This window comes from Cyprinus carpio, chromosome B3 (genome assembly GCF_018340385.1).
Source record: "Cyprinus carpio isolate SPL01 chromosome B3, ASM1834038v1, whole genome shotgun sequence".
Taxonomy (NCBI): Eukaryota; Metazoa; Chordata; class Actinopteri; order Cypriniformes; family Cyprinidae; genus Cyprinus; species Cyprinus carpio.
In genome coordinates, this window is record NC_056599.1 from 44467485 (window position 1) to 44481526 (window position 14042).

Here is a 14042-nt window from a genome sequence, read left to right on the forward strand (position 1 = left end):
TAAATGATATTCTTTGTTGTATTTTCCTGTCAAAATAATGTAGTTCATTTGGAATTAAATCTGCAAGCAGCAATGATAGGGCCCTCGCACCTGTGGCACCGCCACCCCGTGATTTCAGGAAAACAGAGCACGGAAGGCAGTATGCATTCAAGCAGGGAAATATGGGAAGACCACATCAAAGTCATTTATATTAACCACACCTCCTGGATATTGCTTGCAAGAGTTTCAGCAACTTCCTGTTTCATTGCATTAATAGCATATGTTAGCATTTAGCTATTAGTTGCTAGCATATTTTAGCATGTTGCTAGCCTATTTAACATTTGCTAACGCTTTATAATAAGTTGCTATTAATCCATAACAGTGTTAAACATGTCACTTCCCGTTACAACTGTTGCTTTGGCCCTAATAAACAGAGCAACTCCAAGAAATCACTCATAACACCAAATTACAGCACCTAATAAGAACAAACATAATAAACAAACAGAATACATACTTTTTGTGCATTAGTTCTGCCCATTACCAATCTCTTTGGTAGGTGCTTATTTATTACACCGGTATTTATCCATACCTTTTTTAATTTCAGCAAATCGATAGAAATGAATTATACAGTGGTATAATTCAGTGGTACATCCGTTGTCGATAATTTTCATTATCAAAAATAAATAAATAATATATATATATATGTGTTTGTATGTATGTATATATAAAATTTTCAGAAAAAGTATTTACCACTATCCAGCCGTCTTCTGTATCTAGCTGGAGGTCGTACTGGTCTCCATGGAGATTCCTCATCACTCTCCAGGTCTGATGTCACACTAGCCTGGTTGGCCTTCAGTCTTGCTTCCTCATAGCTATCTGGAAAGAACATGATAGCTTGTTTTCACCAGAAAGAGAACAGTATTAACCATGTATGTGACAAATATAAATCTTAAATCATCCTAAATACCTGCATACACCAGAACCACTGCAACATGTTTTGACCAGAAGGTATCTGGAGTTTCTCTTCTTTTTGCTTTGGCAGTCAAATTTTTTCTTGGCCAGTAGCAATATATACCCTGTTCAGAGCAGGTATTCATGTTAACCCTTCATAATAGACATTAGCTGAAAAAAGATGGGTTTAGTAAAGGGCACACACAAACATTTGGGGCACCACTGACTTCCATAATATTTTTTCCTACTATGGAAGTCAATGGTGCCAAACAACTGTTTGGTTACATTAATACAGGTTTGAAACAACTTGAGGGTAAGTAAATGATGACAGAATTTTAATTTCTGGTTGAACTATCCCTTTAAGCTACTAAGATATACTACTAATTGATAATACCTTTTCTGTTTCTTCAAGCCAGTTGGAAGGCACTACATCAACTGTGTTGTCCCGGGGAACCTTAATCACTGCGTATTGCTGAAAGATAAACCATATCGAGGGTTTGAAATGTGGAAGTGCAAGTAAAGTGATCTGCACCCCTTTGGCACCACACCCTTGATAAGTGAGATATTGCACATAAAAAAAAAACATACACAAGTATTTAGTTCAGTGTCTCCAGTTTCTTATACAGTACATTCTACCTATATTCCACTCTCATCATTAACTTCAGCTGGCATTCTGCTATATACAAGTCCTAGCATTGTGTCCCCTTGTCACCATTTACCAATTGGCTAATTACAAAACATTTTTGAAAATTGAAATTCTCAATATTTAAGAACCCTCATGTTTCATGACCTTCTTCTATGTAGCATATAAATAGATAATTTGAAGAATACTGTGACTGCTTTTTGCCACAAATTAAGGTAGGGACAAGCTTCATATATAGGAAAAAGAAAAACATTAAATATTCCAGTAGCACTTTAGAATACTGTTCCGTCATTAATGAATGGCTACACAAGAACACATGATTAACCCAATATTAGCACTTTAGTATCTAACAAGAAACTCTAATTAATGATTTAGTAAGTAATAGTGCTTAGTCGAATGTGGTAGTTCACTTTTAGCTAATCAGCAACTACAATTTTTTTCATACCCCTCTGGGAATTACTATATACATGTGCATAATTAATATGAATAATACATAATGTATAATTAATTCTAAAGTGAAGGTCATGGTAACCCACTAGTAATTATTGTAAACAAGGGCCTGTTCTGCCTTTATGAGGTGTAGGTCACATTTTAGGGGAAGGGTCCATAGACCCTCATAGTTGGCTAGTTGGTTGGGTGAGGGGTGTTAGGGAATATTTGTTAAGTTTAACAAATAATTGTGTGACACTACAATGACATCAGTCAATATTAGGAAGTTTTCATGCTTTTCACTTTAGAATACTGATCCAAGTAATTAGTAGTTCCTTTAGAAGGATTTGGTAATGCTTGAGTCATTACTTGTGGATAATCATGATCTTAACTTTAGAATTAATTATACATTATGTATAATTCACATTAATTATGAAGCTGTATATAGTAGTTCACCAGGAGATATGAAAAAATAGTAGTTATTGATTGATAGTAAACTACCAGTTTCAACACAGTTTCTTGCTAGTTAGTAGTAGTTACTAGAATGTTAATAGTGCATTTTTCATTTGTTCCTGTATAGTTATTCATCAACAATGGAACAGTATTCTAAAGTTTTAACAATTTTCCATTAAAGTGTACACCACGACTCGACAACAAGGATTGCCCGATGGTCAGTGTGAAAGATGCTCAGGACAGTTGACAGATTTTTCACTGTGGACTGATTGGGCCACTGCTGCATCCTCATGTAAGTTTATAATTTGCATGTGTTTTAAGCATTGCTAATTTAAACATTTGCAGGGCTCCAGATGAAAAAAATATATATATTTTACTTTATTTAAACATTTTAACATTTTAGTCATATGTTTATGTCTCCTTTTACAGCATTTTAATCCATCTTTTAGATGTTCTGGGAACTAAGATTAATTTAAAGTGGGAACTAAATGTCTTCTTCAACTTGAGAATTATATACAGTCACATAGAATTGTTTATTACACAGAATCTGTGCCAATGTCATGGACCATAACTCTCAGCATCACTCGGTCATTGTGTGTAGTTTGGGCTCCTCCTCAATGCATCCTATAAATGCTGTCATATTTCTTGTTTTTCTTCATTAGTAAGATGCAGTTACGTGTCATTGAATTTTGTTCTGAATTTGGATGAATTTTAAAAGCTGATCCTTTGTTTAGTAAAAAGTACAATAAAAATGTTCATTGCGATTGTTGGATGTCAAGTGCATTTACGGTTGGAAAACAAAAATCAATTCCAATTCCAGAATCGGATACTTAAGGTCAGGAATCGGATAATTGTTGTAAAATTAAAATTTCAGTTCCACCTATCAATTCCTGTGAGCGGATCTAGTATTTTTAGCTGGCTGTTAAAGGGGCTGTTAAAAATGTATGTCTTTGAATCATACAAGAGATTAATTCAAAAACACTGATTCATCCACTAATGAAACAAGTAAATCTTGAGTGAGCCATTGAATCATTGCATTATAATAAATTCCATGAGATTTTGTTTAGTTGTCTTATAATTTTTCTTCAGAATTGTGAAAGAACTACAACCTCCATTAAAAAAAATAATAATTTATCCAGAATTGTGCATCTCTATTTTGCACACAAACAGCACTTAATCAAGTCCAGTTTATTATGCAGCCGGCTGATTTTACAGTGTCTTGTGAAAGTATTCATACCCCTTATTTTTTTCACATTTTGTTAAGTTGCTGCCTTATGCTAAACTGCTTTAAATTACTTTTTTCCACATCAATCTACACTCCATACACCATAATGGTAAAGCAAAAACATCTTTGCAAATCATCTAAAAACAATAAACCAAAATCACCACATTACAAACGAATCCAAACAATAACCATTAACAATACAAATAACCTGCAGGCAGGTAAAAGCCCCATATTAGTATCGATTCTAAACAAGAATGGTTAACAATACTGTTAATGTCCACACAGCTGACAGCTTTATCTGTTGCAGTTTATTTAAATTGTGCACTTTTACTTCGCATATCTCTGTCATTTTAGATCTCTCTCATGCTGCCACGACTGGAACTGCTTTTATCAGTTGTTCTGTCAATGAGTGCTGTCAACTGTTTGAAAGAGTTTATAAAAAAGTTTTAGTAGAAAAACAGTCTCAGTTTATTACATAAACATAACAAAAATGTTATTGTAAAACAAGCAGGAGAAAAGGCATTACATTCAAATTTTTTAACATTAAGCGTAAACATAATTTATATAGTCGCCAGTGGAGATCTCCGCAAAACTGTCACTCACAAATTAACATTTTTGGTTGCAAATGTGACCATTTTAGTCGCAGCCTGGAGCCCTGATATGAGTGATTTTAAAACATAAAATTCCAAACAAATTCCCGAAACACATAAAATCAAAAACAACAAAAATGTTCTGTGTGTACAGTGCTCAACATAGTGCCGAGTCACAGACAGTGCACAAGCCCCAAACTGAGTTCCTTTTTCATGACTCTCTCTGCTTAATAGACAAATACATTCAAAAGTATGTCAAAATACATGTCTTGGTGAGTGCCATAAAAACAGCTGGGCCACTAGACTGGGCCACTACAAATAAATCCTTAGCATTGAGCCCTGTACACTATACCAAATCTTCTGAAGCCATGAGACAGTTTTGCTTAAGCAACAGACCAAAACCAGAAAGGAGCAAATCAAGTTAAACCAAAACCAATATGTTTATTAAATGATTGACACACAATATGGAGGCAAAGAATCCCCAAAACACAAAACAACCAGTCTCCATTTTGAGTCGGGTGGTTTTTTGCCCTTTATGAACCTAAACCAAATCTTGGTTTGGTTATTATTAGCTAAAAATACCAACCTTGCTATTGCCCTTAAATCTCTCTCATGCACTAATATGGTGACCATGTCAACAACTGCAAAAACAGAACTGCTTAAAGCCTTTTAGAATCAAATAAACTGTGCTAAGAAAGAATATAAATGAACATGAATAAGACCCTCAGGTAAATAGTGAAGAATGAGGTTTTAAAAAACAAATGGCTTTAACTGTAGTTTGTTGCTCTACACAAAGCTACAGTTAAGCTTTAGAACATTTCGAATATAATGTACATATATGGAGTGCTTCCTTTTGGCTGTTTTGAGTTAAAGTGCATGCTCAGTTTGCAAATCGCACAAAAAACCTTTTGCATTCCACAAAATAAAAGTTTGGAGCATCATAAGGGGTGAGTAAATGATAAGACTTTTAATTTTCAGGCAAATGATTCCCTGAGCAATTCTGTGAAAATAGCAGTTTTTTGCTGACATTGTTTGGTTTTTGTGTTTTTGCAATAGCTTGTTATTCATTTTCTCCCATCTCATAAAAAACCCAAAAACAAAGACATTGTTTGGTTTTTGTGTTTTTGCCATGGCTTGTTATTCATTTTCTCTCAGTGCTTGTCAATTTCAACAAGATGTTTTATAAATTGTGATAAGAAGGTTTCTACCTGGGCCCGTATTCACACACACACAAAAAATGATCTTACTATTAAGAGTTCTCTTAAATTGCAGTAAAAGTTTTTAGCTGAGAGTTCCCTTTCAGTCGGTCATCGAATTGGGATCTCGCTTAGAGAGACCAATCTACTTCGAGTGTAAACTAAACGAGCCAATGCACATTGGCATGCGATTATTGCATCCATCTGCCACTGATCACAGCGTGGGTATAAGTAGGCAGCAGATGCAGCACATATTCAGCTTTTTGCTTTGGAGCCGAGCTATCACATTGTTCCGCTCCTGACTACTCTACCGAGAGAAGAAGACTGAACGAGTTTAGCGCACTCTTTGGAACTCTTGGTGTTGGTGGTACGGTGCTTCAGCGGTGGTGGTGGTTTCCCGTGTCGAGTGGGTTGCACACATCAGGCTGCACTACCCACTGCACTTTATCCAGCTAAAACACCTTTTCACCTAAAATACCAAAAATAGCTTCATCCCTTAAAAGACCACTTATGCATCCATCAAACTCAATGTTACTTCTTGTGGAAAATTGCTATTTTTAAAATTTTAAAATGTGTGGGTATTGCTATTGACAACTTATCACCAGGGCATTTCTGGATGCGGTCGTTACCTGGTGCTGGGTGATGGTCACGATTGCTGCCTCAAGTGTCTGGGCATTAAACACACTGAGGTGGCGTTTGTGGATAAGTCATGTTCTCATTGCGGGAAGATGACCGTCTCAGAGATGCAGACCAGGCTCCGTTGCCTCGGCTGCGATCTAGTGCTCGTCCTGGCGCCCAACAGGCGAGAACTACTTCCGGCAGTGGCATAGGTGGTTTGAGGATCACAGCGGTGGCAAACCCCTCAGGGAACCAACCCTTGGGGGCCCACCACTCCTCTAGTGCTTCTGATCCAGTTGAGCTTCAAAGAGCGTATCAGCGGTATGCTTTGGTGCTCCTCCCGACGACCGGATGTTGATCGCTCCATCGAAGTGTGAGCTGGAACTTTCTGGAGAGGAACATTCTGCTGCGCTGCTATCCTCCAGGTCTGTAGCAATGCCAGAATTGGATCAAGAAATAATGGCTATGTTTTCCCGGGCCGCCAAGAGGGTAGGGCTCGAGTGGAAATCTCCATCACATCCTAAACCCCTGAGGCTGGATGACTGGTCTCTCAGGGTTTCTCGCGCTGGTTTTCGGCGCCCCGCCTCAGTGTCTTTCTTCAGATTTGACATGAGGAGCTCACCTGGTCATGTACGGCACCTTTTACTGCCGGAAACTTGTCTGGCCAGCGATGCTTATATGGCATGTGGAGAAGCTGCCTCCGCCTTACATGCTATGGTGTTATTGCAGGTTCTTCAGACTAAGCCACTGAAGGACCTGAACGAGGGTGGTCATGACCCAGAAGTTCTCAAAAACCTCTGTACTGCTACGGACCTTGCGCTACGAGCGACAAAGGTCACTGCAAGGTCTCTGGGCCATGCAATGTCCACTACAAGTGCATCTAAAAAAATTAGAATATCATGGATAAGTGCTTTCTTTTTTGTAATTTAATTTAAAAAAAGCAGACTTTCTTATATTCTAGATTCATTGCACACAAACTGAAGAGTTTGTTGTTTTAATTCTGATGGTTATGACTTACAGCTTAGGAAAATAAGAAATTCAGTATCTCAAAAAATTAGAAAATTTTCTCAAAAATCAGTCTCAAAAAAAAGATTAACAAAACAGAATTGTTCAAGATCTCCAAAGCAGGTTTAATTATGCACTCAATACTGGGTTGGGGCTCCTTTTGCACAATTTACTGCTTTAATGCGGCGTGGCATGGAGGCGATCAGCCTGTGGCACTGCTGAGACATTCTTGAAGCCCAGGTTGCTTTGATAGCAGCCTTCAGCTCTTCTGTATTTGTTTATCAGATGTTACTTATTTTTTTCTTCACAATACCCCATAGATTCTCTGTGAGGTTCAGTTCAGGTGAGTTGGCTGGCCAATCGAGCACAGTAATATCATGGTCAGCAAACCACTTGGAAGTGGTCTTGGCACTGTGGGCAGGTGCTAAAGTCCTGCATGAAATCAGCATCTCCATAAAACTTGTCAGCAGATGGAAGCATAAAGTGCTCCAAAATCTCCTGGTAGATAGCTGCATTGACTTTGGACTTGATCAAACAAAATGGACCAACACCAGCTGACACCACGGTACCCCAAATCATCATCTAACTTCAGAAACTTCACACTGTGCTTCAAGCAGCTTGGATTCTGTGCCTCTCCAGTCTTCTTCCAGACTCCAGACCTTGATTTCCAAATAAAATGCTAAATTTACTTTCATCTGAAAAAAGGACTGCGTAACATTGAGCAACAGTCCACTTCTTTTTCTCCTCACCTCTGTACAAGTCAGCCTCGGCTATGCGATTCAGTTTGCCCGGCGTCCCCCTCAAGTTCAGTGGCATCTGCTCCACAACAGTGAAGACGGGCGATGCTCCTGTCTTGAGGGTGGAAATCACAGTCCTACTAGTGAAGGATGCGATAGAGCCTGGTCTCTCCAGCCGATATGAAGATGAGGCGTCACAACTCCTACTTAATGTTGAAAAGAGCTGAGAATATTTTTTTCAGTTTTTTTAGGGGGATAAATTGAAAGAACATTATTGTTTGTTACATTTGTTAAAGTTACATTTATTTGTTACATTTATATTATTTACATCAAGCTTTTGAATGGTATAGTAGTGTATATTGTTATTGAAACTTCATAATATTTCACTTGATTTTACATTTAGTCAGGAATAATATTTTGGAAAAAGTCTTTGGAAAAAGTCTAACCAGTAAAATGTTTACACGTTATGTGAAAACTAGTACAAGTATATAAATAAATAAAAAGAGACTACTCATGTTTCTGATCTCTGCTGAAATAAAGTGCTTCATTCTTTTTTTTCTGAGGAAATCCAAATCTCAAATCCTCAACCACATCACATCTTTTTGGGGTGAATTATGTCTTATTCCTCTCATCGCGAAGCAAACAGTAAAATAAAAAAAAACTTGAAGAACAATCTCGCTGCGTTGTCTTCTGTTGTGTGGGCGTATTCAAAAGCGCGCGCTTCAGTGAAACATTTGAATTTCAAAAGCGCATTCCGTGCGGGGGCGTGGTCGCATTAGAAGATAATGAAGGGAGACGTGAAAAACGGACATCGCGTTGTTTTCATATGGATTACTTTATCACAGAATATTTGTTTTCGGCAGCACTTGTTTAGTTTAAAAGTAGATATGTCAGGCTTTCTATAGATATCTCTCTCATGTCTCTGTGTTGAGTATTCACTTAGTTACAGTTCATTTTAATGATGCATTTGTAAATTAAGATCAGCGCAGACAAAGGCTGCAGACAGCACTCCTTGTTTGTTATCTTTATTTTGTAAGTGCACAAAGTTTTGTTGTTATCATGTCTGTATACAAAAATAGTATACAGTAGACCCTTTACAGATTCGATTGATGTATTGCTCTTATCTGTACGATCAAAACTGAAAGTGTAATTTAAGTTCTTTTCAGGGTTATCAGGAGAAAATACCCCAAAACGCATATACGCGTTAATCGACTTCAGAGGGTTAATTGTACCTAAGAAAGGTGGTGGGTTACCAACAATTTTGGACCTGTGTATCTTGAAGCGGGCCCTTCACCGGTTACCGTTCAAGATGTTGATGCAGGGACGCATCTTCGTGCCTAGAGTTGGCGGCCCTGCTATGTGCCCAAGGTTCCCACTACTCTCTTCAGGGTTCAGGTAGTGAGCCTGCAAATGCTGCCCCCAGAGAAGGCAGACCCAGCCTTGTCTTTGCTGTCCCGTCCTAGCCATGCCTTGGGCACGTATCCAGGCCGGGGTCTCAGACAATGTGAGAATAAGCCGGCCTGAAAACAAGGCATTCTTCGCTCACTGAAAATACTTGGAGGTCCACAACACTCTTGATGGAAGTGAGCGTGGTCAGGAACGCTGTCTTAGCAGACAGGAATTAAAGCTTGACTGAATCCAGCAGCTCAAAGGGATCCCTCTTTAGGCCAGCCAGGATGGTAGAGAGATCCCAGGAGGGCACCAGGGGTGGCCTAGGAGGATTTAACCTGCTGGCACCAATTATATTAAGCATTACAATGAAATAGCCCTCCACCACACACTGGCCGTCCACTGCATCGTGATGTGCTGTGATAGCTGTTTTTGTGAGCAGGCTGTGCTGGAGTTGAGGATTCTGATGCCCACTTCCCATAATGGGGACCTTCTTAAAGACACAGGGAGACAGGGACAACACGAAGGGGAGGACCCTGTACTCCCAAGCCCGACCCTAAAAGGCAAACCAAAAGGATGGCCCGTGCTAAGGAGAAATTGAGACATGAAAGTGTTCTTCAGGTTGACCGCTGCAAACCAATCCTGGGGCTAGATGCATCTGCATCAACATCTTGAAAGGAACCTTGTGAAGGGCCCAATTCAAGATTTACAGATCCAGAATTGGCCATAGGCCACCGCCTTTCTTGGGTATGATGAAGCAAGGGGTGTAAACCCCTGCCTCATCCCGGCTGGAGGGACAGGCTCAATTGCATCCCCCAGCCGCAATCTCTTGGCTGGTGAACCAGCAGCGGAACAGATTCAGGATTCTCTTCACCCGGCCCTTCTCCATACTCACCATGTTCTCCGGGAAGACGCTACGTCGTCTTCTTAGAGGACTTGGGACTGGCTGGAACATGGGAGGTGCCGCACTCCTGCGAGAAGCTCACTCTGGAGAATACAGGAGGGCTCCCATGGCCACGAGGATACTGGGACACTGCCCACGACGGAATGGTAGCAGGTGGAGGATCACGTCGGGGTAAGATGTGCAGGATTGCGTTGGTCTGCTTCTGTGCTGCTGAGGACTGCTGGGCACAGTCCTCAACAGTGTCGCTGAACAGGCCAGCCTGGGAGGTGGGAGCGTAAAGAAAGCGTACTTTGTCGACATCTCTCATCTCGACCAGGTTGAGCCAAAGATGGCACTCTAGGACCACTAACGTGGACTGGGCATGACTTTCATCACCCAGTGGGTGAGGTTGGTCGCTGAGCGCAGCTCCTGCATCAACCTCGGGTTGGTACTACCCTTGTGCATTTTTTATTTTTTATTTTTTTTAAGTGCCCTGGCTTGGTGGACCTGCAGGATCGCCATGAAATGCAAGGCAGAAACAGCTCGACCTGCCATATTATACGTTTTGGAAAAAAAAAAAATTCACACTTGTGTTAAATATGCTGTAGGGAATTTTAGATCTTTTAAAACCTAAAGATTCGAATTGCTTTAATTGAACTGATTCCAAATTTAATTAGTTTATACTTTCATCAATGGTTCGTCCAGTGAACATTAAAATCAGTATATCTTCACAATTCTGTTTATACTACTTCGTGGCCAACGAGAATACAAACAAAATGATAGATTTATGAGCTATGAGCTAGGTAGCACAGGATCTGGGCAAAGTTTAACTTTAAAATACACAACCCACGACAACGCTTCTTTATAAATGAAACTAGAATTTATTTACTAACTGCTTTTACATGGAACTACGCTAATGAACACACACACAGACACAGTTACTGAAGAGGAGGATTAATGGAATTTGAATGAAGTCTCAAAAGTCTAGTAACAAGTTATTCGTTCTTAGATTGCACCAAGAAAATCACAAAAGCAGAGATTTGTCTTATCTTTACTTCTTAAGATAAATTTGCACCTATTACAGCAAGAAATTATGTTTGTTTGTTTACTTGCGTTTGCGCTGAAAAGTGGGGTTGAGAGGAGTGGGAGTTTTGCTTGTCTCATCTCGGGGAATCCCGGCACCTCTGATTGTTTGCAGATCTGTCGTTTGGATGACGTCTTTTGGGAATACCCTCCTGGTGATTGGTTGGTTAACTGGTTACGTAGGAGCTTCGGAAATTCATCTGAGAGTTTTGTTGTTTGCAAGACTTCGAAGATTCCTGGCAGTCACAAAGTTTCAACGGAGTGTTTTGAGTTCTGGATGAGAAGAACGCTAGCAGCGTGTTCAAGCCATGGTGAAAAGCAAGCACACTGAATTTGTTCAGACACTAGGGTTTTGTCCGAGCTGAGTTGGTCCATCCCACGATGCAATCTTCCAATCGACTTCAATTTATCACATGGGGAAATATCTTTGCAGGTTTTGTTTAATAACTTCTATAAAGCGTCGTACTACACACCCCATTCAAAATACCATCTTTTCATTCATTTCAGTCTTGCAAACATCACGACCATTCGTTAAACACTAAACTTTCCATAACTTTCCATAACTTCCTTCTTTAAAAAACACATACTTCAATCAATTACAAATTAAATATAACCTGAGCCAGTATGCATGTAAAATCTTACTTGTATGAGAAAGGCGCAGCTATAGCTGGAACCAAAGAAATCATAGAAAGCAAGCACAATTCTTTCTTTAAAGTATACTTTCTTTATATACATGTTTTTTATTTTTCTGATGTACTTTTTATTAAAGAACATTAATTGATGATTATTTCTGACTAAAAAAACAAATTATTATTATTGTAATTTTGTACATTCTTGCTTCTTGTGTTAAATGTCCCAACCGACATCATTATACTCAGCCAGGGTCAATAGGGCACTGCATCATTATTAAATTCAGGGAACTGAATGAATCGGTCTTCTCAAATTAAACATTTATCAAAACTAGAATCCGTATAACATATAGATGTAAAGAAAAAAATATTCACAATATTGCTTTAATAAAATACATACTTCATTGCAAAATATCCAGTATGCATGCAAAATACTACTTGAATAAAAGATGTATAGCTGGGAGCCCAGCAGCCAGAAAAACATCCCAGTTGTTGGAGTAAACATTAAGCTCACATCAGGGAAGCTAACTGTTTTGTTTGTGGAAAGCTGACATAATTTCCCCTTACAGTTGTACACTTGGCAATCAGCAGGGGCACAAGTCCCATTAAGGAAAAATAAAGGTTATTTTCACTTTTTCAGAGTGCACTAAATGGGGAATATTAGTGGTTCTCAAACTGTTGCACAAAGCAGGGCCGCATTATCCTAATGGGCAACATGGGCTGCAGCCCAGGGCCCTAAACACTAGGGGCCCCCCAAGACAATTCTCTTTTGCATCTTAAATAGGGTTGCCTGCCAACCGTTCCATATAATACGGAGTCGTCCCGTATTAAAGGCATCAGAAAAGCATTCCGTGTGAAAGCTATACAGTACACAGTTCATCCCGTATTTGCAGGCATATGCCCTATGACCAACTAGACCATACAAATAACAAATGAATTATTATTTTTATAAATCATTGTTTGAATTGTGAACTTAGCCGCTACAGGAGGCTTTAAGACCATGCAGAATCCTCTGCTGCCTGGTCGCTCCCGTTTCACAGCGAGTGGGATTTCTGCAAATCAGTCGAATGCTGAGATGTGATTATTGATCGTAAGCACAAAATCCAGCAGGGCTCGCAAAATTTCAAAATCCCTGGTAGCCCTAAAATCAATTAAACTAGACAAAATAGTATAACAAAAACACAAGTAAAATGAACAAATAATAAAGACCTTTTTTAAATATAGAAAATCAGATAGGAGTGTAAATGGCAATCAAAAATATGTTTAATACACAAATATCAACAAATATGAAGCAAATAATTTTATTCAACTATTTAAATGGTATCTGCAGAATTTAAAAGTAAAATAAATTTAAGGTAATTTTTAGAGCCGCTCAAGTAAAATGAACACTGTATGAGTGGAGTTAGACAATGTCTATGGTAACATACAGTATTGAGCCATAAAATTACATGATTTACAGTTCAGATACAGGATTTCACAAAAACAAAAATCTTATACAACAGCATTTCAGCCTTTAGACCATTTTTATGATGAGGGATAAATCAAGCATATAAATTATTGTCAATTTAAAACATATAAATATTACTGTCTTAATTGTTTTATAGAAGGCGCATTAACTTCTTTCTCATTTACAACACTATGTGTTTGCTGCATAAAAAACGAGTTGATATTTGCATTGATCTGACCATAAACAGCAAGAAAGGCTTGTTGGAAATGCATATTCATTCTCTGCCACAGGGTGGCGCTTTAGGAGCGCTGAAATATTGTGGTTTCCCCGGTAATGGCTGTACACAAAGCAGCTCCACGCTCATAGGTGAAATAAAATAAAAGTGCCAACGACACGTTTCTGAGGAGAGTCGGTTCCCTTCAGATACATTAAAATAAAGACATCCACACCACGTTTTGAATTGAAACATGCAGCACTCATATTTATTCAATTACATAATTGCCCTTTGAAGTTGAATCCAGCCATATCGCCACTCTTGTCTTTCTGTCCCCAACTGTAAGACCTCTTGAAATTATAATTAAGACAATTCTTATACTATTTAACATTTAAATCTTTCCATGGTCTTAAGTTTGATACTACTCACTTTAGGAGTTTTAAGGACCCGCGGGAGATCTGCATTAGATAGCCCGTTGGGCAGAGTGCTGATACATTTTGGAGCCCGACTGGAAAACACAATAGCCCCGGGACATTGGGCTAGCGATTTTGCGAGCCCTACAGCTAGAAAA